Source organism: Humulus lupulus, chromosome 1 (assembly GCF_963169125.1).
Source record: "Humulus lupulus chromosome 1, drHumLupu1.1, whole genome shotgun sequence".
In the NCBI taxonomy this organism is placed as follows: Eukaryota; Viridiplantae; Streptophyta; class Magnoliopsida; order Rosales; family Cannabaceae; genus Humulus; species Humulus lupulus.
In genome coordinates this window covers 104,297,452-104,322,590 of record NC_084793.1, presented here as the reverse complement: position 1 = coordinate 104,322,590, position 25,139 = coordinate 104,297,452, and the positions used below count along the sequence as shown (strand labels likewise).

At 38.1% G+C, this 25,139-nt stretch overlaps 1 long non-coding RNA gene across 1 annotated transcript; it reads right to left on the bottom strand.

Annotated features, from left to right (window-relative positions):
- Positions 1-11,729: 11,729 nt before the first annotated feature.
- LOC133796648 (uncharacterized) lies at positions 11,730-23,556 on the bottom strand. Its single transcript, XR_009875518.1, has 2 exons — positions 23,086-23,556; positions 11,730-11,967 (listed from the first exon to the last, which is right to left on the bottom strand). It is a non-coding gene; the product is annotated as an uncharacterized LOC133796648 (long non-coding RNA).
- Positions 23,557-25,139: the final 1,583 nt, after the last annotated feature.

Sequence of the window (25,139 nt, the reverse complement as noted above, 5' to 3'; positions counted from 1 at the left end):
AGCGGATTGACAAGGTATTCAGGTCTATTTACTATGCTAGTCGGACTCTAAATGATGCTCAGCTTAATTATGCCACTACAGAAAAAGAGTTGCTAGCTATTGTGTTTGCTTGCGATAAATTCAGACCATATCTGATTGGTAACAAGGTGATTGTCTACACTGATCACTCTGCCATTAAATACTTGATGTCAAAGAAAGATGCCAAGCCCCGCCTGATTAGATGGATTCTGTTGCTTCAAGAATTTGACATGGAGATTCATGACAAGAAGGGCAGCGAGAATGTGGTAGCTGATCATCTCTCTAGACTTGAGGTGGAGGAGACTGAAAATAAGAAAGCAGTGCAAATCAATGATCATTTTCCTGATGAGCAGTTGTTTGGGGTAAGTGAGACTTTAGCTGTCCCGTGGTTTGCAGACATAGTGAACTTTTTGGTTGCAAAAATTGTGCCTTCTGAAATGTCAAAGCAGCAATTAAAGAAATTCTTTTATGAGGTGAAACACTACTATTGGGAGGAACCTATTCTCTATAGGCACTGTGTTGATCAGATTATCAGAAGGTGCGTTCCTGAAGAAGAGATGCAGTCCATTCTTAATCACTGTCATACTCAACAATGCGGAGGGCATTTTGGAGCATCAAGAACGGCGACTAAGGTATTACAAAGCGGTTTCTATTGGCCTTCATTATTCAAGGATGCCAATGAGTTTTTCAAGGCTTGTGATAGATGTCAGAGAACTGGCAATATCTCGAGGAGAAACGAAATGCCTCTACAAGGGATTCTTGAGGTGGAACTGTTTGACGTATGGGGCATCGATTTCATGGGGCCTTTTCCACCATCTTACAACAATGAATACATTCTATTGGCAGTGGATTATGTATCCAAATGGGTGGAGGCTGCAGCAACTAGAGCCAATGACGGTAAAACTGTGCTTAATTTTCTGCATAAACATATTTTTACTAGATTTGGCACTCCCCGAGCTCTGATTAGCGATGAAGGGAAACACTTTGTGAATAAGCAATTGGATGCACTGCTGGCTCGTTATGGAGTTTATCACCGAAAAGCTTTGCCTTATCATCCTCAATCAAATTGGCAAGCTGAAGTTTCGAACAGAGAAATCAAGAGCATCCTTGGTAAGACCATTGACAGTTCGAGGAAAAATTGGTCGAAAAAGTTAGATGATGCGATTTGGGCATACAGAACTGCATTCAAAACACCAATAGGCATGTCTCCTTATAGGTTGGTGTTTGGTAAAGCGTGTCATCTACCAGTCGAATTGGAGCATAGGGCATTTTGGGCTATGAAAAAGTTAAATTATGATTGGAGTGCCGCTAGTGAAAGAAGACTGTTGCAACTGAATGAACTTGACGAGTTCAGAAATGAGGCTTATGAGAATGCCAAGATTTATAAAGAAAGAACAAAGGCTTGGCATGACAAGAACTTAATCAAAAGGGAGTTCCAACCAGGGCAGCAGGTACTTCTGTTCAATTCAAGACTTCGACTGTTTCCTGGCAAATTGAAGTCAAGATGGTCAGGGCCATTCACTGTAGTTCAAGTTTTTCCTTATGGTTCTGTAGAAGTTCGGGGCAACTCAGGTGATTCCTTTAAAGTCAATGGTCAGAGATTGAAGCCCTACTTGGGTGGTAGTTTTGATCAAGCGAAGTCTATCCTTCTTCTGAAGCCTCTCTGAAGAGGGGTTCAGCGTCCGGCTAAATGACATTAACGACAGCGCTTGTAGGAGGCACCCTATATTTTACATGTTATTTTTTTACTTTTGTATTTGTAAACAATGGATATTTGGTTTATTTTTGGACTTTTAGAATCGTGAAAAACGTGAAAAATCAAAAAAAAAACTTTAAAAAATCAAAAAAATCAAAAAAATAAAAATTCCTTAAGGGCCGCGGCATAGCCCTATGATACCGCGGCATTGGGGGTTCCAGAGGCTCACGAATTTGGCAGTATAGGGGCGGGCCGCGGCATAGATGAGGAGGGTCGCGGCATTAAACCCAAGATTTCCCAGAATCACAAGGCGGGCCGCGGCATATGTTTGAGAGGGCCGCGGCATTCCAACCTGGAAATTTGATGTGGGCCGCGGCATAGTCAAGGTAATGCCGCGGCCCTAGTTCGAAAATTGGGATAAAAAGCCCTAAATCAGCCATTGTCTCATTCATTCACAATCACAATACAAATCACATTCCAAACATCTTTCTCTCTAATTTTTTTTTAGACTTCCATCAGTCAAGGAGACCACAAGAAGGATTTATGTACCATTCAAGTAAGTGTATCTTCTCTAGTCTTATGCTTTTGATTGGAGATTAGATTGCATTGTGGTGTTGTGGATTGTTCTTTGTTGTTCTTGTGAGAAGATTAAGGGTTTTGCCAACTATTGATTGTGGGAATTATTGTTTGAGACTATTGATTGTTGGAATTACTGTTTGAGGCTATTGATTGTGGGAATTAGTGTTTGGGGTTGTTGATTGTGGTAATTAGTAAGTTTGGGGGGAGTGACACCAAAAAGGAAATTATACTCAAGTTCTTGAGAGCATAATTGGGGGTTTAGTTGGTTCTTTTTGAAAGATATTATGGGTCCTAAGCGAAATCCCCTTAGAGGCACCTCCTCCAAGAAAGCATCCTCATCACGCACTCAACCACCACCAACACCACCTGCCCGAGCTGAGTATGACACTAATATATTTGTTAGTAAGGACGCTGCCGAGTTGTTTAAAAAGATTTATAAAAGATCGGTGGTAAGGGAAAGGGGGTTTGACTTTGATGAGGCCCCTGCTGTACAACACCCTGGCTATGAACTTATAAAAGCTGAAATAGTGCGTCGTAGATGGAATTTGTTTTGTGACTCGAACCATGTGGATTCAACCAACTGCTCTATTATATATGAATTTTTCGCCAACTTCTCATATCAAGATGCAGAGCAGAATAATTTTGTCAGAGGCAAATTGGTGCCTACATCAGCCTATGCATTCAACCAATTACTGGGTCTTCCCTCTTTTTCTGCACAAGAGGATGAATACTGGCAGTTAGCCCATTTCGAGGAGCCAGACTATGATGCAGTGGCTGCGGTCTTGAGTATGGAAGGGGCATGTTTCAGTTATCATAATGGGAGGCCCAAAGAGTTGTTCAGGTGGCAGCTAAACCCAGTTGCGAAGGCGTGGTTTTATTTTGTGTGTGCACGTTTACTGCCGACGTCTCACCTGTCTTCTGTTGATCGAGAGCGTTGTTTGTTAGTGTATGCTATCATGACTCAAAAGAAGGTCGATGTGGGCCGCATTATTCGATATAGCATACGCAACATCAGTAGATTCAACACTACCGCTGGTGTCGCCCATGGTACCTTCCTTTCGACTTTATGCAGCACTTATGAGGTACCAACCTTTTCCAGCGATCTAGTCCGGAGGCCAATGGGGGCCATCAATCAGACCTTGTTTACGGCCTTCCCTCCAGCCTCTCTTACGCAGCCTGCCTCTATTCAGCCAAATAAGCGCAGCCGGGTTGATGAAACAGGGGACCCTGATCAAGCTGAGGAGGAGGAAGTAGAAGAAGCGGGTCCCAGCAACCCACCTGAAAATTTGGCAATTGGAGGTCCGATTGATGAGCACACGCAGAGTACGCATGCTCGATTGGATTACATTATTCAACAAAATCAGTATTTAATCCAATCGCAGCAGGCGCAAAATCAGCACTATAATGACTTTATGGTGCAACAAAATGAATATGGGCGGGCTCACATTGAGGAGTTGAATACTTTGGTCATGAGGTGGACTATGAGTTCAGCTGATGAGAATTATTTCACTCCACCGCCACAGTACACTCCATATCAGTGGCCACCTCCACCACCTCCACCGCCATACTGATGTGGCGTCAGGTAAGTTCTCTTCCCTTGTTCTTTTCTTTATCACATTGGGGACAATGTGCGTCTTAAGTTTGGGGGGGAGCTTATTTTGTTTTATTTTTGTTTTCTGCGTGTTTAGTTTAGTTTTCTGTAGTGTAAAGGTTAAACCATCATTCTTGTCTGTACTTGCTTTGTCTTTGCTCGTGAAAAGGAAATTGAATTCAACTGTGTGCTTGGTTCAATTGTTTTAGAGTTGAATTTAAAAAGTTCTGTGGGAAATTTTTAATATGTTTTGAAAAGACAACATTTTGGATTGTATTATATGTGTTTGACTAGGGTTGGTGGAATGACAATTTGAATCTAATAGAACTTGCATTATTTGGCTTTTGAGGCGAAATTCTTGATGACATGTGTTTAGAAAAGTGATTTAGGCAATTTTTTTGGATCGATTGTGCCTTTCAAGCCGACCTTGAGTTAATTATCCTTAGTTACCCTTTTGAGCCTTGAACTTGGTTTTTGTTCTTGATCATACTATTTGAGCCTAAATTTCTTAACTTCTTTATTTTTGTTTTCCTTTCCTTTTGTTATCATAAGCATATAATCTGTGGGAAAGAAGAAGGAAAAATAGTAAGAAGTTGGTATGATTGGAATACAGTACGATTGTACAAAAAGAAGAGAGAGAGAAGTCTTTGAAAAAAAAAAAAAAAGAATAATATCACTTTGTCACACTCCTTGATCATATATATATATAGAAAATAATAAGTTTGGGGGAGTGTGATTTGAAAAAAAAAAAAAAAAAAAGTGATAAGTCTAGAAAAAGAAAAGAAGAAAATAATGAAAAGTGTTGTCATCTCTCTCTCTCTAATTGTATAAAAGGGTGATTTTTGGTGTGGTAAAGAGAAATTTGGTGGGTTTCAAGGTTTTTTTTTTATGCTTATGGTAACGACTGAGCCTAAATGAGAATTTCATCTACCCTTACCTAAGCCTAACACTATAACATGTGAAAGTCCTTTTGATTTCAAAACATGTGTTGTTGACATTAGTGGAGAAGGTCAAGTAATGCAAGCATATTGTAGATTTGGTTTGTGGAATTGTCTGGAATGAGTTGAGCATATATGATAGAATGCAAGTGTTGTAGTCATTTTCATGATATATTATTGATTTCCCTAATTGAATTGTATAAGTTGGACTTTAAGGCAATTGAGCTGAAATTCTGGTTATAAATATTGCAATTGAGATTTCATGAGTTTTGGCAAAGCAGCGTAGATGGTAATGATGGTTTAGCTTGTTCGTCTGTGTTTGTTTCTTTTTGATTAGTTTAATTTGGTCTTTACTCGAGGGCGAGTAAAGGTTAAGTTTGGGGGAGTTTGATGAGTCTAGTTTTTATTATGTTTTGGTGATGTTTTTAGTAGTTTTTTATTTTGTTTTTCCTTGTTTTAGCGCGGGTATACGCTTTGTTTGGTTGTTTTTGTGAATATCAGGAAGAATTGAGCATGTGGAAGAAAATGACAGAGAAAGGGAAGAAATAACCGAGTTTTTCATCATATTTTGATCAAGAATGGTTCTCAACACAATTTGGAAGTGTTGGTGAAATTTTGGGATGAAAACTTGAAGAATTGAAAAATTCCTTAAGAGCCACGGCATGATCAAAGTAGGGCCACGGCTAGGGGGAGAAACAGAAGCATGGTTTTTGAGGACATCTTCGGGCCGCGGCATAGCTATGGAGGGCCGCGGCATAGATGGGCATTTTGCCCAGAACTCGTTGATGCGGGCCGCGGCATGGCTTCAGAGGGCCGCGGCATGAAAAGGACCTCCTGCCCATAAATTTTTATAAGGGCCGCGGCATAGTGCATGTAGAGCCGCGGCCCGCCTCTCTAAAATCTAAAATCCTAGGTTTTAAAGGACGAAAAAGGAAAGAAACGTATGTACGACGAAGGGAGGAGTTCTGGTTTTGAAGGCTCAAGCTTAGAGTATTTTTACATGTTTTTTTTCTTGATGTTATCTTTAAATTCTGTTGTGATTAGCACTATGACTATGAACTAATTTTCTGTTTAGGATGTTCAATTGAATCTCTTGAATTTCTGTTATGACCTAATGCAATTTTAATTTCCTCTTCTTCAATTTTCTTCAATTCCATATAATCTGTTCTTATAGAGTGATTATTGATTGGCCATCTTTAGTCACATTCATATGTTTTTAAGTCAAAATCTGAGAAGTGAGATTTAATTATGCTTTGGTTATATTGGACATAATTTGATTTAGGACGAAAGTATTTGAATTAATTGTGTAACTGTTATTAAGTTGTGGAATTTAATGCTACCTTTGTGGTTCAATTTACCATAGAAATATAGGAAATTGTCACCTAGGTTGAGTTTATAATTCATAGTATGATTATAGGCTGCTGTTTCAACTTGTTAATTGAATTAGGTAGAAAAATAAGAAGAATTCACATTTTGCATTAGGGAATAATAGGAAGGATAGTTGATGAGATTGAATATCCTAATTGTTTCTCAGTGATTGAATTAAAAGTTTTGCTATTAGTTATTATTCTATTTAATTGTCGATTATTATTTTTGCACTTTATTGGTTCTTTTGCTGTATTTTACAAAAATCAAGAATTTTAATTCATCAAATAGAACAAGAAATTAATTGATTGGTAATTGATAACTCAGTCCTTGAGGACGATACTTGGTTTTACCATTTTATTACGAGTTTGCGACTGTGTGCACTTGCATAGCAAAAATATCGCAACATATATCATTTCCAGGTTGTTTACGACCAGATATCAAAAATGTCAACATGGTAAACTTCCTCTTCATACACAACCATGGCGGTAGATTATAGATGACTAGCATTACAGGCCAACAACTATATTTACTACTAAGGGAAGTGTGTAGATTAATTCTGTCAGCAGAAAGACTCAAACAAATATTCCTTGGTTCATTGCCAAATTCAGGCCATTTAACATCTACTATTTTCAAGCTGGTGAGTCAGCTGGATGTCTTAACTTGCCATCCTTTACTCTATCTTTGGCATGCCAAATTAAATTTTTAGCATGATCTTCATTTCGGTACAACCGAACCAAATGAGGTATCGTGGTAGATACCATAAAACCTTTGCAGGGATACCTTTTCTAACTGCATTTGATTTTTTTTTTCTTTTGCCATCTAGACTCGCCACATGTTGGACATGCAATTTCATCAACAAATCTCTTTCAATATAAGATGCAATCGTTAGGACAAACATGTATTTTTTCATATTGCATGCCTAACGAACGCAATGTCTTCTTTACTTCATAAAATGAAGACAACATTTCATTACCTTCGGGTAATAATTCTCCTAAAAATGTTAACAACTCTGTCATTCCCTTATCACTCCACCCATGTTTGGCTTTTAAGTTATACAACCTAGGCAGTGCTAATAATTTAGTGAACCTTGTACAAATCTTCTAAGATTTATTGAAATTTAATTGGATCCGCATGTGATTCATATTGTGCATCATCAATCATTTCTGCAATATCATCAACTTCATAATCCACATCAAAATACTTATTATTCTTAGATGATCCCTCATCAGTGACTTTCATTCTTTCTATGTGCAAAAACCATACTTTATAACTTTTGTCTATTCCATTCATAAATAAGTGATCTTTTATTTTAAAAATTGACACCCTGACAACGTTACCACATTTAACACAAGGACAAGGAATACTATTAGGAGATTGAGTATTTCTTCCACAAAATTGCAAAAAAAAAAAAAAAAAACTCAACTCCATTCCTATATTTCACGGATAACCTATCCCCTGACATCCAATCTCTATCCATTGTAAAACTCCACACAAAAAAAAAAAAAAAAAACAAAGCAACAAACATTAACAATTAGGTTCGTGGATTACCTAATTGACAAGTAAATAAAAGAAAAAATATGTCCAAAAAAAATTGGGCAGCATTTCTCCTATTTTTATCACATTTCCCAAATTTAAAACGTGCATGTATACAACACATGATATACACAAAAATACACAACAAATCAATCAAATATGCATAATTCTCATATTACTAAATCTTAAAAATAATTGGGCAGCATTTCCTCTATTTCTATCATATTTCCCAAAATTTAAATAAATTCATCAAATAAACACAACAAACCAATTAATCAACCAAACATGCATAATTACAACCTTATATCACCGCAGCATTAAGTCTCAGAACCTATCTCCACTATTTTATAATTCATACATTCCACTAAGTTCAATATATTAATTATACATTAAGGTTTAAAATATTACCTCTAATATAAAATCCTCCAAAGCTTGATCTCACCAACAAAGTTGTCAACAAAATAATTAATCAAATATAACAATAAACAAAAATAATAATAAAAACGTTGACAAAATATAAAGAAAAATATATTAAAGCTATATTGTAACTAAATAAACAATAAAGTGCTTAAATAAAATAAATAATTTGTTATATGTAATCATTTAAATAAACCCGAAATAAAATAATTTTAAAAAAAAAAAAGTTAATAAATCACATAAAAAAATGGACTATAAATATCCTAACTAAATCAATAATAAAATATAATTTAAAGAAAACAAAAAATTTAATATATACACATTCAAACAATTAAACCCAAAATTTAAAAAGTTAACAAAATATAAACATTAATTTACTCAAAATATTCAAACTAAATAATTAATAAATTGGAACTTATACAAAATATATACATTAATATATATACTCATTTACATAAATAAATCAAAATTTGAATTAAATTTTTAAAAAAAATTGAAAAAGTTAACAAAAAATAAAGCAATTATAATAAAAAAATTCTAAAAAAATAAAATATTAAAATGCAAAGTTTAAACCTAAAAAAATTACATAATCATTAATATAAAACTATCCAAAAATTAAAAAAAATCTTAAATATAGTCAATTTATAAAAAAAAAATCACAAAAATTAAATTTAAATCATAAAAGTTAATAAAATTACACTTACTTGTGGTAATTGAGCAATCTGGGTTCTTGAATTAGAAAACCCCAAAAAACTAAGTTTATGGGTTTTCAACAATAATCCTCAAAAATACAAAATCTATACAAATTTTTTAAAAAAAAACTATGTACAAGGTTCATAAACATATATACATCATTATTTTTACATTAAAATTGAAAAAAAAAAATTGAAAAAAGCTTACCAAAATGAGGGAAAATCGAAGGGGGCGCCGCTGGTTTTCTCCATTTTTTTCTCTGAAACTATTTAGGTTAATGTGGCTGTCGTGGACGAAATGGGGCTTAATTCACTAAACGGGCCATTACCGTCAGTGGGCCACTGATGCAAACGGTCCCACTCAACGCCGCAAGTGTATGTTATGACGCAATTGCCCCTACATTTGTGGCAGTGCCCAACTGCCACAAATGCTAATTCTTGGTCAATAGCGTTAGTCAAATACGTTGACTGACACGTTTGGCTGACACAATTGCCCTTTTTTATTGTAGTGAACCCATGTTTGGAATGCTGGATTCGGTGAGTCCTTGCCATCAATATATCCTTCAAGATTGTATCCAAATAAAGTGGCGTGAAACTGTAATTTCCATGAGAGGTAATTTGTAGCTGTGAGTTTGATGGTGGAATGAGAGGAGATGTTTATGGCAATAAGAGGATGATTAGGTTTATGGGTATTGGGAATAATTGGTTGAGGGTTGGCAGTGAGTTTTGAATTTTTAGCAGCCATTGTTTGAAGAAGAAGAAATATGTAGAAGTGAGAATGATATTTTTTTTTGTATGGTTGAACAGAGTGTGTATATGTGAGAAAAAAAATTAGGATCGTGGTTGTGATACCATATTACAGATGAATAAGCAAAATAGTCATTCCTATTATTTCCAAACGGTTATTATGTACAAGTGTCATGAAGACAATATCTATCTAATCAATACTAACTTCCTAAAATCAAGATTTGACCATTAATAGCTAATTCCTAAATCATTAGCTAATAGACAACCATATACATGATTTTAATTCCTAGAATTAGGCAAATGACTAAATATACATTCATGATAAATTATTCTCAATAACTAGCTGTCGTTTCCTTATATATTTATAATACCAGTCATGATAAATTATTCTCGAGGTACCGCTGGCAAGCAGTAAATGAAGATTATTGGACTCTGAAGACATTTCATTAGCTCCATATTAAATAGCTCGAGCTCAAGCTTTGTGGGACCATAACCCAAATAACGCCCAGAACGGGATAGGAACCAATAATCAGCTCCCAAATAACCTGAAAGTGAAGGTTCTAACCCTTGAGCTGCTCACTCTGATGGAAGAATAAATGAAGCGTCTCATGTCAGGGAAAAATCAGGATGACTGTGATTCTGACAAGGAGCTCGAGCCTTTCACTCCTCATATTGCAGGATCTCCATATCCCATAGGGTTCAAAATACAGAACAAGTCCACCTATGAAAGAACTACTAATCTGTCGAACCACATCAGGACTTTCAATACTCTAATGAGAGCCCATAACGTCAATATTGATCTGTGTTGTGTCAAGTTCCCAATCTCATTGACAGGACCGACCAAATTATGGTTTAATAAATTTAAGAGGCACACAATCACCTCCTGGAAACAATTATCGATCGAGTTCAAAAAGCATTTTCGAGTTGCGAAAGAAGTTCGAGTATAGACCAACTCCCTCGCCAATATAAAATAGCAACCCGCCGAATCCCTCAAGGTGTACATCAACCGGTTCACAAACATAGCAACTCAAGCTAGGGATGCTGATGATATATTCAAGCTCATGGGCATGCGATCATGAATCACTATTGGAGGTGAATTGTGGAAAGATCTCCAAAGGAAATGAGTGAAAAATACAGACGAGTTCTTGGCCCGAGCTCAGGAATGCATAAACCTCGAAGAGGCAGAATCTGCAATGACGAGAACTAGCCAAATCCCACTCAACCTCCTTGAGTGGTAGCAAATACTGCAGCTACGACTCAGCTCACTGCCCATAACAACCAAGCAGGAAATAACAAGAGAAAGGGAAACGGTGAAGGCAACCAGATAGGGTCCAAGAAAAACAAATTTGGAGAGAAGTACACTTCGATATTTACCTCTTATACCAACATGACGAGTACGCAGGAACACATATACCTTGCAAATTTAACCTGCCATCCTTGGAAGAAAACATAACCCTTGAGAAATCAGCAGACAAAGAGAGATCCATCCAAGTTTTATCGCTATCATAACAACATGGGCCACAACATTAACGATTACCGTCAACTAAAGGATGAGATCGAAACACTCATCTAAGCTGGACCACTAGCATAGTATGCTCTAAATCGGGTCATTCCCATCCAACTAGCTATGTCGAATCCATAACCAGCTTAGGGACATCAAGCTAATCTTCCACCAGCTCTGGAAAACCAACTCATTCCTCCTCATGTTGAGGGAAGAGACATAGCCACCATTGTAGGCGAACCTCATTTGGCGGGCACAAGTAATGGGCCCAAGAAAAAGATACATCTAGGAGCTAAAAACTCAGGAGGTCGTGGTGTTTACTCCATAACAGTGACTATCACAAATAGCAAATGGATAAATAAACAATCATTTATACGGAAGAGGACACTATCCACGTCCAATTCCCTCATAATGATCCGCCTGTAATAACCATTCAACTCACGAACTGAAGAGTTCGAAAGATTTTGATTGATAATGGGAGCTCAATGAATGTGCAAGTGAGGTCCTCGTGGGAAGGAATTGTAACACCCTAGATAACCAAGACCGGTTACACTGTGTGTTTAAAATAGTGATTAACTTGCTAAGCAAGCCATTTGAACTTAAACGTGTAATTAGAAACTAAGCTAAGGTCAAGTGATAAAACATTAGGTCAACAAAATGATTATTTTTCATTAAAATATTAAGTTTTTATACGGGGTCCCAAAATTCAAGTTACAAAGTTGTAAAAGATAATCAGGCACAATATGGCCAACATAAGCGGAAAAAACAGGGTTTAAACCTAGTTCCTCTCAAGCTATCCCAATCGTGGCGATTGAGCAGGTTGGATATGTACACACCGCCCTTGAAGCTCTCCAATTCTTGGCTAGTCCAGCTATCAACTCCCTTACCTGCACCACGTAGCACCCGTGAGCCAAAGCTCAGCAAGAAAACTTAAAACAACATGCACAACTAGGCAATAGTATAAAAGCAGTAAATATAATTCACTAGATTCAACTGACGATAGAATATATGCAACAATCTCAATAAAAGTACTCAACTTAATCAAGCATATAAATCAACCTCATAAGCCAATACAAACAGTTAAGCATGAACCATGCTTCTGTTTATTGTATAATGTCCAGGCCCGACACCCTTAGGCCTAGTCCACTAGCTTTATGGCCGACCCCGACACCCTTAGGCCTAGTTGCATTCTGCACGTTTGCTATCGGCTCCCGACACCCTTAGGGCCTGTAAACAAATATAATCACAGATGCACAATGCATAACAAGTAATCAATTGTAGCACATACATGCATGCCCATTCAAATATTCTCAACTACAGATATGTTCATGTTCATAATATATTCATACAAGGGGGTTTAAGCCCCAACCACAACTCGGGTGAAGTTTTCTTACCTCAGATCCTGAGCACCAAGCATATGGTAACCCCGAGCACCATCCCTAATCCTTAAGCCCTTGCAGTATAACCTAGTCACAATGTGATAGTGGACAACCATAAGATTATTAACCATTTAAAATATTTGAATTCAAATACTAGCCTCCGGGACGTCAAATTCTACTAAACTGGGTAGTAGAATTCTTCCCGAGCGCTTAGGTTTGAAATCTCGTGCCTCCCTGAGCCTAAAAAACTTAGTTCCCCTTATTTTCCATTTAGGGTCGTGACTTGCCCCTAAGGGCCGCAGCCCGCCCCTAAGTCAGAAGCCAGGCCCTCCCTGGTGGAGGACATGGGCCGCAACTTGCTCCCCTAGGGTCGCGGCGCGCCCTCAAGTCATCAGCCCTCCTAGGGAATTCTGGGCACGCGGACCGTGGCACCCAAGAAATGGGTCGCGATGTGCCCCCGCGAACCCAGAATTCCTTGGGTTTATCTCAGCATTTCTCCCAACCACAACCTCAAAAATCTAACCCCAATCACCAGCCAAACTCAGAGCGAAGCTTAGAATTCTTATCCTTATATCCTAAACTTCATATCTAGTCCATAAACAATTCCCTTACACCCATAACCAATCACAACCTAGAATTTCTGCAAACTCTAAACTTCAATAGTAACACAACATAATTCAATGATTTAGAACTTTGAAGCCTTACCTGAGAGATGTTTTGATTCTTGAGCTAATCCTTGAATACTTCTAGCTTGATCTCTCAACTGCTACTTGTCCATTCTTAGCTTTGCTTTCCAAACTTTCAATTCTCAACCTTCTCCTCAGCCATTTCCCCAAGCCTTTCCACTAGCTTCAATGCCCACTAAGGAAAGGTGTGCCAACCGACTAAGGAGAGAGAGGGCGAAATAATATGTTTATTACCTTGTGTCTGCAGTCTTCTACCGAGTCTATTCACTTACCAAAAGACAATATTGCCTCTTAAGCATACCCTTAACCTTAAATGACCCTAAGGGAAAAATTGTCATTTGCCACATTTTCCGCTTATTCCTCGGATGGTCCTATAAATTCCCAATTAATCCCGACACGCCCACTTAATTTCCAATTAGTTTCCAATTACTCAATAAACCCCAAATATACCTTAAATTTCCCAAAATACCCCTATGCTCGCCCCAAGCTGGGTATTAAACCCCGTTGTGATTATTCCGCTAATTTGCTCACTAGGATCGCCTCGAGCTGTATACTACAAATATATCTACATAATAATGTGGTCTCAATCATTTACTCACATATAATAACATTTATGCTCGCCACAGGCCAATACTACAAATATGCCACAACTATCAAGAATGGACCCACATGCATATTTAATACAAATAAGCATGCATTTAAATATATTCGTTTCATCATATATATGTCATGCATTCCACATAGTCACGCATTTAATCAGTTATTCACACATATATCTAATTATGACCTCCCGACACTCTAATCAAAGCACTAAACCCTATTAGCATATTTGGGACATTACATGAATGGCAGCCATTGGGACAGTCTAGCTAGTAGTAACCATGGGAGATGAAGCACGACCAGGGGCCAGGATGCTCGAGTTCATTGTAATAGACTATCTGACTGCCAATAACACCATTTTAGGAAGACTGACATTGATGACGTTGGAAGCCATAACTTTAGTTTGCCATTTATCCATGAAGTTCCCCTCACCCTCAGGGATATGCACTGTAAGGTGAAACTAGCTCACTCCAAGGGAATGCTACGACATTTGCGTAAAGGGAAAATCATAACCTGGGCAATAAGCCATGGTGGTAATCGAATAAGCCGAGGAACCTCGGGCAATGGTAATGCTGAGGAGGTGGAAGAACCTTAGGTGGTAGTAAATGAGGTCACCCAACAGGAAGAAATTGACAAGAGGATAGGCGAGGAATGATATGAGCTCTAAGCTTTAGAGGAGCTAGAAGAGGTAATTGTAATGCCCCGAATTCTCCGATGTGGTTTAATGGCGTGGTTAGTAGGCCGGGAGGGTCATACCTGCTTAATTATTCCATTAAATGGTATTATGCATGTATACGTGAATTATATTATAATATGATGTTAAATGTATGCATGTGGGTCCACGTTTTTAATTACAGGGGTGTGATGGTAATTTGTCCCGTTGATGGTATAATTGTATAACTGTATGCATGTCGGTGATATGTTGTTGAGACCATATTATAATGTGGGTTGGTTCGAGCTATTCGGCATGAGACGATCTTGGATTATTGATTAACGGTCTAGTCACAACAGGTTTAAGCTCGGGGCTCGGGGTGAGTCTCAGGGTGATTTTAATGATTAGAGCATTACCGGGAGTTAAAGGGTAACGGGATATGAATTATTGGTGTTTGAGATTATTGAGAATGAGCGTTAATTATGATTAAAGAGATAGGAGGAAAATACCAACTTTGCCCTTGGGAGCCTTTAGAAACCTTAAATTGACCTAGGGGTATAATGGTCATTTCACCCCTAGGATAGATATAACCATTTTGGCTGTGAAAGAAGAGAGCAAAACAGTGTAACTTGAAGCTTCTCCCGTATCTTCTTTCTCCTTCAGTTTTCTTTGTGATTTTTGAAACAATCTTGAGGATTCAAGCTTGGGAAGCAAGCCTTGGGAGTTTGGGAGTGTGTTCCTCCATTGAAGAGCATCATAAGCTGAGCTTTGGGTAAGTTTCTAACCATATAATTCCCTAATTTGCCTTGTTTTGGTTCTGTTTTGCAGTTGAGATTTCTATGTTGAGATCTTGGTTTTGTTGGGAGTTTTGGCTAGGGTTCCTATGGTTGGGATGTTTGGGGTATGTTGAGATGGTTTTTGGGTTCATTTGGCATCAAAAATGGGATTTAGAAGCTTTGGAATCAGGTTGGAATCGAAGGAAATGAAGAAGGTCGTTTCAGGGGGTTCCTGGTCTGGAGGTAGCACTATAGCACCCACCCTAGGGCGCTACAGCGCTACTCAGGGGGCATTTGGGCGTGTTGGAGGTTCTAAGTATAGAGCTGGGGCGCTAGGGGTCAGCGTTGTAGCGCTACCCTATTCCTTCAAAGTCTCGTTTTGAGTGTTTTTAAGGGTTTTTGACTTGGGGTTTCAATCCTTAAGGCCCGAGATCAAATCTACCCACTGTGTGGGCATGTTTCGAGGTCCCGAGAGTGGTGCTTAGGTTAAGACCCTATCTATGTTGATTTTCATTAATGGAGGTTATAATTGATTGTGATTAGGTAACCGCTAAGGAACCAAAAGATCAATCGTTCTCAGGGGTCGTTCTTATAATATCTCTTGCTCGAACCTAAGGTAAGAAAACTGCACCCTGTGTATATATGACATGCGTGATTGCTATTGAGGCATGTTGATTGATAAATGTGGACATGGATTGCATATTAAGTGCTAGTGAATGTTGATTACTTGTATATGGCACTGACTAGTCAAGGACACTGACCTAAGAGTCAGAAGCGGCATAAGCGTCCTGAACGCAAGGCCGACTGAAGATTAGATCTAATCGATATCAGTGTTGAATGGCTCTAAGGCAATAACACTGGACCGACCCTAAGGTTGATGAATTCATAAGCGCTTGGCTAGTCTAAGGCTAGTTACTGAGAGTCAGGGCATAAAGCCCAGGTGACTGCTTGTCACATGGCTAGGGAACGATGTTCTAGGGTTATGACTCTATGACTCTATGACTCTAAGGTTATGTTGGTGACCAGTCACCATGCACCTATCCAGCTAATGAAAGGTTTACTTACTTGTTGAGCCCCAGTGACCCTATCGTCACAAGGCTTCCCAGTTAGTGATTTTTGCGACTGTCACCTATTTGTTTTGGACTGATAGTCCTGAATGATTATTATGATCATTGTTGATATTATATCATGTTTTATTGTGTTTTCTTGCTGGGCCTTGTCTCATGGGTGCTATGTGGTGCAGGTAAAGGGAAAGAGAAGTTCACTCAACCTTGAGTGGAGAGCTTAGGTGGTGATGTGTACATATGCGGCCACTTGACCACGACGGCCAAGGAGTTCTCAGAGGAACTAAGGGGTTACCCTATTTTTGCCGCTTAGGTCGGCAGGGTTGTAAATTTTGAAATAGCAGTGACCATTTTGTATAATGAACAACTTGTAAATGTTTTGAATAGCTCATGAGCAGTTTATTTACTTGATAAAATATATCATTTCCTCTTTATTGTTTTTCACCTTAACCTGTTAATAACACTTGGAACACGTTTTTAACCAAAGAACTTGGGTAGCGGGTCAAATTTCCGGTTCACCGAACACCGTAACTGTTCTGGAGTAACCAAGGTGTTACAACTTGGTATCAGAGCATGCCAAGGTTAAGGTTCCTGTAGATTGGCTGGGCATGTACACACATTACTGAAGTCAAGCTCGACTCATGATTTGGTAACTATTTATGTAGTTATATGTATAACTGCTTAAATGTGGTATATATGTGCTTTACCTGTATGCATGAGGCGCCATGTTAAACCTGTGCCCTGAAATATTATATCATCAGCAAATGTGTGCTAATTAGTACTGAGATTGCTGGAACATACTTATTAGTGTTGTTGTTTATGGATTATTATGTGATACATGCTAAGTGCTAGATGCTATAAACATGTATATGTTTTTATATTGTATGATTGTGGAATGTGATAATTGTCTGCTTGTTCTTGGACCGTAAGGCGGCAAGGATTTATTTATTACTACCTGACTAGCCGTATTCATCATTATTTCAGCAAGGTATCAGTGATAGAATTATGAATCCAGGGCAGACAGACACTTCAGCTGGCCAGAGTGATCAGGGCCAGAATAATAATAATAGTCAGGGTCAGGAAAATGACCAATCTCAAATTCCACAGCCAGCTCCTGTAAACTGGCAGCAGATAGTCAGTGATCTGCAGGCTACAATATGGAGAAGAGTTACGTCTCCTGAAACAGCAGCAAGTGCCTGTAGTGGCTAGTGTATCAGAGGCACCTTCTGCGTCGGTGCCAGCAGCTGGGCAACTGCCTAAGGAAGGAAATAAATGAGAACCTGTTTATGAAAGGTTCAGGAAGCAACAACCTCCTGTATTTGAGGGCATTGCAGATCCTGCCAAGGCTGAACAATGGATGAGCATGATTACCACTATCCTTGACTTTATGAGGGTATCTGGTAATGAGAAGGTGGCCTGTGCCACTTATATGTTTCGGAAGGATGCCCGAATTTGGTGGGAAGTGATTACCCAAACCAAGAATGTGAATGCCCTGAGTTGGGAAGAGTTTCAGACTCTATTCAATGAAAAATATTATAATGACGCTATCAGGGCAGCTAAAGCTGAGGAATTCATTAGGCTACTTCAGGTGAACTTATCAGTCACTAAGTATGCCTTAAAATTTGATCGTTTGGCAAAGTTTTCCATGGAGCTAGTGCCCACTGATGGGACCAGGAGAGAGATTTTTGCAGGGGCTACAACCCAGATTAGCCCGTGACGTACGTATCACCATTGTGGCTGGGGTTACTACCTATGCACAGGTGGTAGAGAAGGCACTCACAGCTGAGAGTGCAGAGAACAGAATCTGGCGTGACAGTGCTGCTAGGAAGGAATTGAGGAGGCCAGGTCCTCCATTTGTGGGTTCAGGTAGGAGTGTTGGCCGTAGTGAGCAGAAGAGGAAGGTTCTTGACACATTCCCAGTTCCAAGTCCTGATAGGCGGCCCCGTGGTATTTCTATGGGTCGTCCAGGTGGTAGTGAAGCCTGGAAGTCTTATCCTGAGTGCCCTAGATGCAAGAGGCATCAATTGGGAGAGTGTAGGGCGAGGACCTGCTTCTCATGTGAAGCAATGGGTCATCTTAAAAAGGATTTCCCTAAGGCAAGAAAAGAAGAACCTAGAAAAGCGGACAGCTCTACTCCAGCTCGAGTGTTCGCATTGACACAAGCAGAAGCTGAGGCTTCTCCCTCAGTTGTTACAGGTCAGCTTCTTAGTGCTGGAACCCCTTATAATGTCTTGATTGATTCTGGTGCTACACATTCTTTTGTTGCTAGTAGTGTTATTAATAGATTGTGTAGACTCTGTGATTTTTATGCTGTGGGGTTTGGTACTTTGCTACCCACTGGAGAGTTAGTGGTGTCTAGGAGATGGGTGAGATCTTTGCCAGTGACAGAGGATGGCAAAGAATTATCAGTGGATTTAATAGAGTTGGTTATGACTGATTTCGATATGATATTGGGTATGGACTGGTTGGCAAAGTATGGGGCAACCATTGATTGCAGAAGGAAGATGGTCACCTTTGAGCTTGAAGGTGAGGATCCTTTTGTGTTTGTTGGTGCTGTGCATGGACCTCGCATTCCTAAGATTTATGTGTTGAGGGCTAAGGATCTATTGCAAGGAGGTTGCATTGGATTCTTGGCCAGTGTGGTTGATACCACTCAGGTCGTGCCAGTAAGACCAGAAGATACCAGACTTGTTTGTGAATTTCTGGATGTGTTTCCAAAAGATTTGCCAGGGTTGCCACCGCACAGAGAAATTGAGTTCATTATAGAACTGGCACCAGGGACGGAGCCAGTGTCTAGAGCACCTTACAGAATGGTCCTAGCTGAGTTGAAAGAATTAAAAGTGCAGTTGCAAGAACTGTTGGATTTGGGTTTTATCAGACCTAGCTTATCACCTTGGGGTGCGCCAGTTCTATTTGTCACGAGTTCATGTCCTTCATGGATGCATATTTTGGATATAACCAAATCACGATGAACCCTACGGACCAAGAGCATACCAGCTTCATGACCGAGCACAATGTGTACTTTTAAAAAGTCATGTCATTCGGGCTAAAAAATGTTGGAGCAACTTAATAGAGATTGGTAAACAAGATGTTCGTTGACCCGATCGGGAAAAACATGGATGTGTATGTTGATGACATGCTCATCAAGTCAAAATCTACCAATAGCCATGTATCTCACCTGGAAGAATGTTTTGCGGTATTAAAAAAGTACAATATGAAGCTAAACCCCCAGAAATTACCATCGGGGTCTCCTCGGGGAAGTTTATGAGCTTCATTGTCAATTTGAGGAGGATTGAAGCTAATCAGAAGAAAATCAGATCGCTGTAAGAGATGTCATCTCCCATATTGCGAAGGAGGTCCAGAGCCTAAATTGGAAAGTCTTAGTCCGTAACCGATTCGTGTCTAAGTATACTTATAAGTGTCTCCCCTGCTACCATTTGCTTAAGGGAAATAAATGGTTTGAATGGATAGAAAAATGCAAACAGGCGTTCCAAGATTTGAAAAGGGATCTAGCTAAATCCCCCGTCTAGCTAGGTAAGACCTGTTGCTGGGGAAAGCTTATACCTCTACCTAGCAATAACTGAGAACACGATGAGTGTTGTACTAGTTCAGGAGGAAAATTGGGCACAGAAACCAGTTCACTATATAAGGAAGAGGCTTCTATAAGCTGAATCTTGTTATCCCTTGATCAAGTAGCTCGCAGGGACATCTGTTAAAGTTGGGCATCGAACTCAGTCAGTTCGAAATTTTATATAAGCCACGAACAACTATAAAGGGTAAGGCTCTCGCTTATTTTGTGGCCAAGTGTATCAATTTCTAGGACGAGCCAATGAGAGAGTTAGTGGAAGAATTTTGGAAACCCTTCATCGATGGATCATCCAATAAGCACGGGTCTGGAGCTAGAATAATTGTGATTACACCCGAAGCCCATCATTTTCATACGACTCTCATATTCAGGTTTAAAACACCAATAATGAGGTTGTGCTGGCTGGAATTTTGGTTTTTCACAGAGCTAAGAGCAAAGGCTATCCAATGCTTCAATGATTCTCAGCTCATGGTGAACCAGGTGTTAGGCGAATACCAAGCTTGTGGAATTAAGATGGTAGCATATCCACACGAGAAGAATACGAATGAAGACGCTTTCTCCCGACTTGACACCACCAAAGAGGCAGACACATTTAATGTGGTCCCAGTTGAATTTTTATTCAGGCCCAACATAGAAGAACAGCCATGAGAAATTTAAATGATCGTGAAGGCTCAACCTGGATGACCCACTACTACAAAAACAGGATTTACAGACAGTTTTTAACTGTCGCTATTGAGCAACGACAGCAGTCGACTAATTGTCGTATTTGCCTATGTCGGCGTAGGAGTAGCTGCGCCGACAGTTATTAAGTGTCACCATTGCTGGCTACGCCGACAGTTATTAGGTATCGTCGTTGCTGGTTACGCCAACAGTTATTAGGTATCGTCGTTGCTGGCAACGCCAACAGTTATTAGGTGTCGTTGTTGCTGACAATACCGCCAGTTATTAGGTGTCGTCATTCCTCGTAAAAAATTATTTATTTTTATTTTAAATTAAAAATTATGATTTAAATGAAACATTTATATACAAATCTAAAAAATTATAGAATAAAATAACAAAACTTATACAAAGTATTTACAAATCTTAATAAAACAAATTTTGGACAAATATAACACTACTACTTGACTCGAAATTTTTGTCAAGTAGTCGTAGCAAGTAAGTATCCAAAATACATTTTTATTAATTATCCAAAATCAAACTCAAATATACAAATCATACTCATATTTACACAAAAAATTATATAAAGACAACAAATAAACATCAAAATGAATAAAGAACAATCATAACAACTCATATATAACTTCCACCTTTGACACAAATAAGCCTTAGAATCTTGTTACTTGAATCCCGAGCCTCAATTTTGTAACTTTCAGATTGAGACTTCTTTTACTATTAATAGTGGACAAAATTGAGCAGTGTACGGAAGAAGAATCTAATCATCCCATAAATTTGAGCATAATCAACATGGCTATATCTCATATGCAATGACAAGTTTACAAAATGACACAAAGTTAATTGCCAATAATAATTAGTAGTACCACTCTTGAAGAGAATTTTTTCCATAATAATATTTTTTTGTAGAAAAGCTTTCTGGTAAGCAACTAATGAAAAAATGCATCAAACTAGTCAAGTAATTAATGGTATATAGTTGGATGAGCTTAGTGTATTTTCTCTAAAAGCAATATATATGTAAAGCAAATTCAAAGTCAAGTTCTTTACCAAACACGAATATTATAACTTCTATCAATATTAACCATGAGAATAAGAACTTTACAAGTCATTACAAAAGAACAAACAACACCAGCTACCACAACCAATTATATATAGATTGCACTAGGTGGAAACAAATAATCGTGTTTTGAAAAGATAAAAAAAAAGGTCATCGTCATGCATTCCATGGACAACCTATCAGACATCCATTCCTTGTCCATATTATGCCTATTTGTTTTGATAAAAAAAAAAACAAATTAAGACAATAAAATAAGCATACAAAATAACTTAAACAAACTCAGTAGTCAAAATTCATATATATTTACCATAATCTCTCCTTGAACATATATATTTACCATAATCTGTGTTTAAGATGAAAAGTAGCTTTTCAAGTATAAACACTAATAAAAATAGTATATCATATTCTTACTATCATCCTGATGTTACTTTACAATCTCACTGCAGCAATTGCCGAATTTACTCCTAAGTAGTAGAAAGCAAGAAAGTGTTCATGCCACTAGAATTTGAATAGATCAAAATAGTAATATTATATATATTTATACATATATACAATGAAGATTTAGGTAATTATAGATGAATAGTAATAGCAGTTAAAGTGATAGGAACCACTGATGGCTATTACACTTAATTTACATACATAAATGTCATAATTATATATATATATATAACTTTTAGTGCTTGTATAATATTTGAGCATAGACAATAAGATAAAACACCACAATGGCATCATGAATTTGCATTTTGCAGCATAAGTTGTCATGTCAATAAGAATCAGTTTATGGGTTATTATAGAAGTGAGTCAAGAGACAGATATAATACACCTTCTATGTCTACTTTCGTTATCATACGTACAAACTACAAACAAACAACAAATGTCTCACAGAACGACACCAACCATATTCTGTGCTTGCTTGGTCTTAAAAAAATCAATACATACAAACATGCATATGTTTAACATTGTTAATCTCTATTTATTAGAATACACAGAATTTGGTATCAAACAAGGAAGGTCTACCATAGTAGTGTGTTTTTTTTTATTAAGAATCAGCCTAGAAATCATTGTCAAAACAAGATACCATAACCTTGGAAACCATGGACCTAGTAAAAGGGATGTAGCTCAAACTGTACATGCCTCATTTGATTACAAGGCCAAATTAATACACATAAATTTTACATAAAAGAAAGAAAGAAAAAAGGGTAATTTAATTCCATAATCAAACATGTGTGTGATACATAATACAAAGGCATTGAGTAACCAAAAACAAAACAACAATTCCATAATCAACTCATAAACAAATCAAACAAGCTTAAACTTCAGCCACCACTTTCTTTAGTCACCATTGTCTTAGTCAAAAATACAAGTTCAATCACCATTCCAAAAATAAATAAATAAAACTAACAATTGGTTCTTTAAAACTGAAGATAATACCAATTTCTTTACTAAGAATCTCAATCAATCCAAAATGTGAGACCAAATCATAAACATAGAAAAGTAATCAAAACCCAAATTAAGTAAAATAGAATGAGAAACCTTGGGGCCAATAACGGTCGCGAGCGGCGGCTTCGCACGGCTCGAGGAGTGTCGGTGTACCGTCGACTAGAGGAGTGTGGTCGGCTTTAGAGAAGACAACACCACACCGAGCCGTGGACTGAACACCCATGGCACCCCGTCGCACCACCATCTCCAGCCCATGCAGCCCAGTCATCGGTCAACTACAGAGAGAGAGAGATCTTTACCTGCACCAACGAATCTCCGAGTCCCCGTCGTCAAGCATCCAACAGTCCCGCTGAGCCTCTGTCACCCCAATTGACCTCCACCGTTGTTGAAGCCTCATATAGCCCCTCGCCGTCGTAGTTGAAGCCCCCAGCTGCCGGTGTTTCGAGCAGGAGAGAGAGAACGAGAGGGATCAGAAAAGAGTGAGAGGGGAGAGTGGCTTGGAAAAGAAAGAGATAGGGTTTTCGTATCAGACATTTTATTTTGGGGAAGGATTTTTTTTTGTTTACTTTTGGGTCAACTACACATTTAAAAACAATTAAAAATTTCATTACTCCAAAAAAAAATTTTAAAATATATGATAATCTTAATAAATAATTTTGTAATAGAATTATAATTTTTTATCTCATTAAGTTATTAATTAAAAAAATATTATTATAAAAAATTTAATAACTTATTCTAATAAATATATAATTTTTATAAATATATATTTATATAATTTAGTTTATTTTTAAAATTATATATTCATTAAAACTGTCGGCGTTGAGTCCTGCTAAGCAATTACGACAGTCAACAGAGTTGACTGTTGTTGTTGGGTGTCAAGAAAGCCCAGTTTTGTAGTAGTGACCCCAATCATGTAATACCTCACCACTGGAAAACTACCCAAGGATCGAAAGAACGCTAAAAAATTGTTGTAGCAAGTCCCGAGATATCTATGGTCAAGGGAATTCTTTACAAACGAAGTCATTCCATGGCTCTCCTTAGATGTGTTCTGCCCAAAGAAGCCCGACTATCCTCAAAGAAATACATGAAGAATTCTGCGGAGTCCATGCTGGGGGGCAAAGCTTGGCCATGAATGTATGGAGGTAGGGTTACTTTTTGCCTACACTAAAGAAAGACTCAACATTGTATGTTCAATATGTAATAAATGCCAACACTTCTCCACGATTGCTCATGTTGCGCCTAAGGAGTTAACCATGATTTACTCGCCCTGACCGTTTTCCATATGGGCTATAGATTTAATTGGTTCATTGCCAACTAGAAAATGAGGAGTTCGCTATGAAATGGCCGCGATTGACTATTCTACAAAGTGGGTTGAGGCCGAACCACTATCGACCATAACCTTGAAGAGAGTGCTTGTCTTAGTGATAGAGAATATAATATGTCATTTGGACTCCCGAAGATGATCGTGTTAGACAATGGAAGTAAATTACCTTTTTTCCCATTTAAGTCCCCTCTTCACCTTCTTCTCCTTCACTTTTACTTTCCAATCCTCGAAACAAAGAGACACGAACCAGAGCCTTGCATGTTTTCTAAGAAGAAAAAATTAGACATCTAAAAAGTTCCTTAATTTCCCACTCAATCCCCCTTCGAAGGCAAGTTTCTGAGGATTTCATTACACCATCATTACAAGTCGACTCTTCAATTCTTTCATCAACTCCCTACGTGTAAGTTTTCTAAACTGCTCTTCGTATTTTACATGTAGGTTTCACTAGTTCTTGCTTTATTCTTGAAACATCCTTTGTAAAATGGCATTATTGATTTGTAAGGATTTATAGTGAACAATGATCTATTTAGGAAAAACCTCTAATGAACACAAATAAAAATGGAACCCCTTCTTTTTTTTTTTTTCAGGATATGGCATAATAGGTTATAGGTTTCGCGCAGCTTAAGAAAAAGGTTTTTGAATTAGTGTTTCAACGCACGTATCCCGATAATATCTCTTTTTCTGGTAACTGCCCATTTCTTCCTAGAAATTCGAGATTCCCAAAACTGCAAATAACCGCCCCACTCTCACGTTGGTACACTCCCGATGCCCTGAAATTTTAATAGATTGCTTTTGGCATTTGAGGTAATCTCCCTTTCCAAGG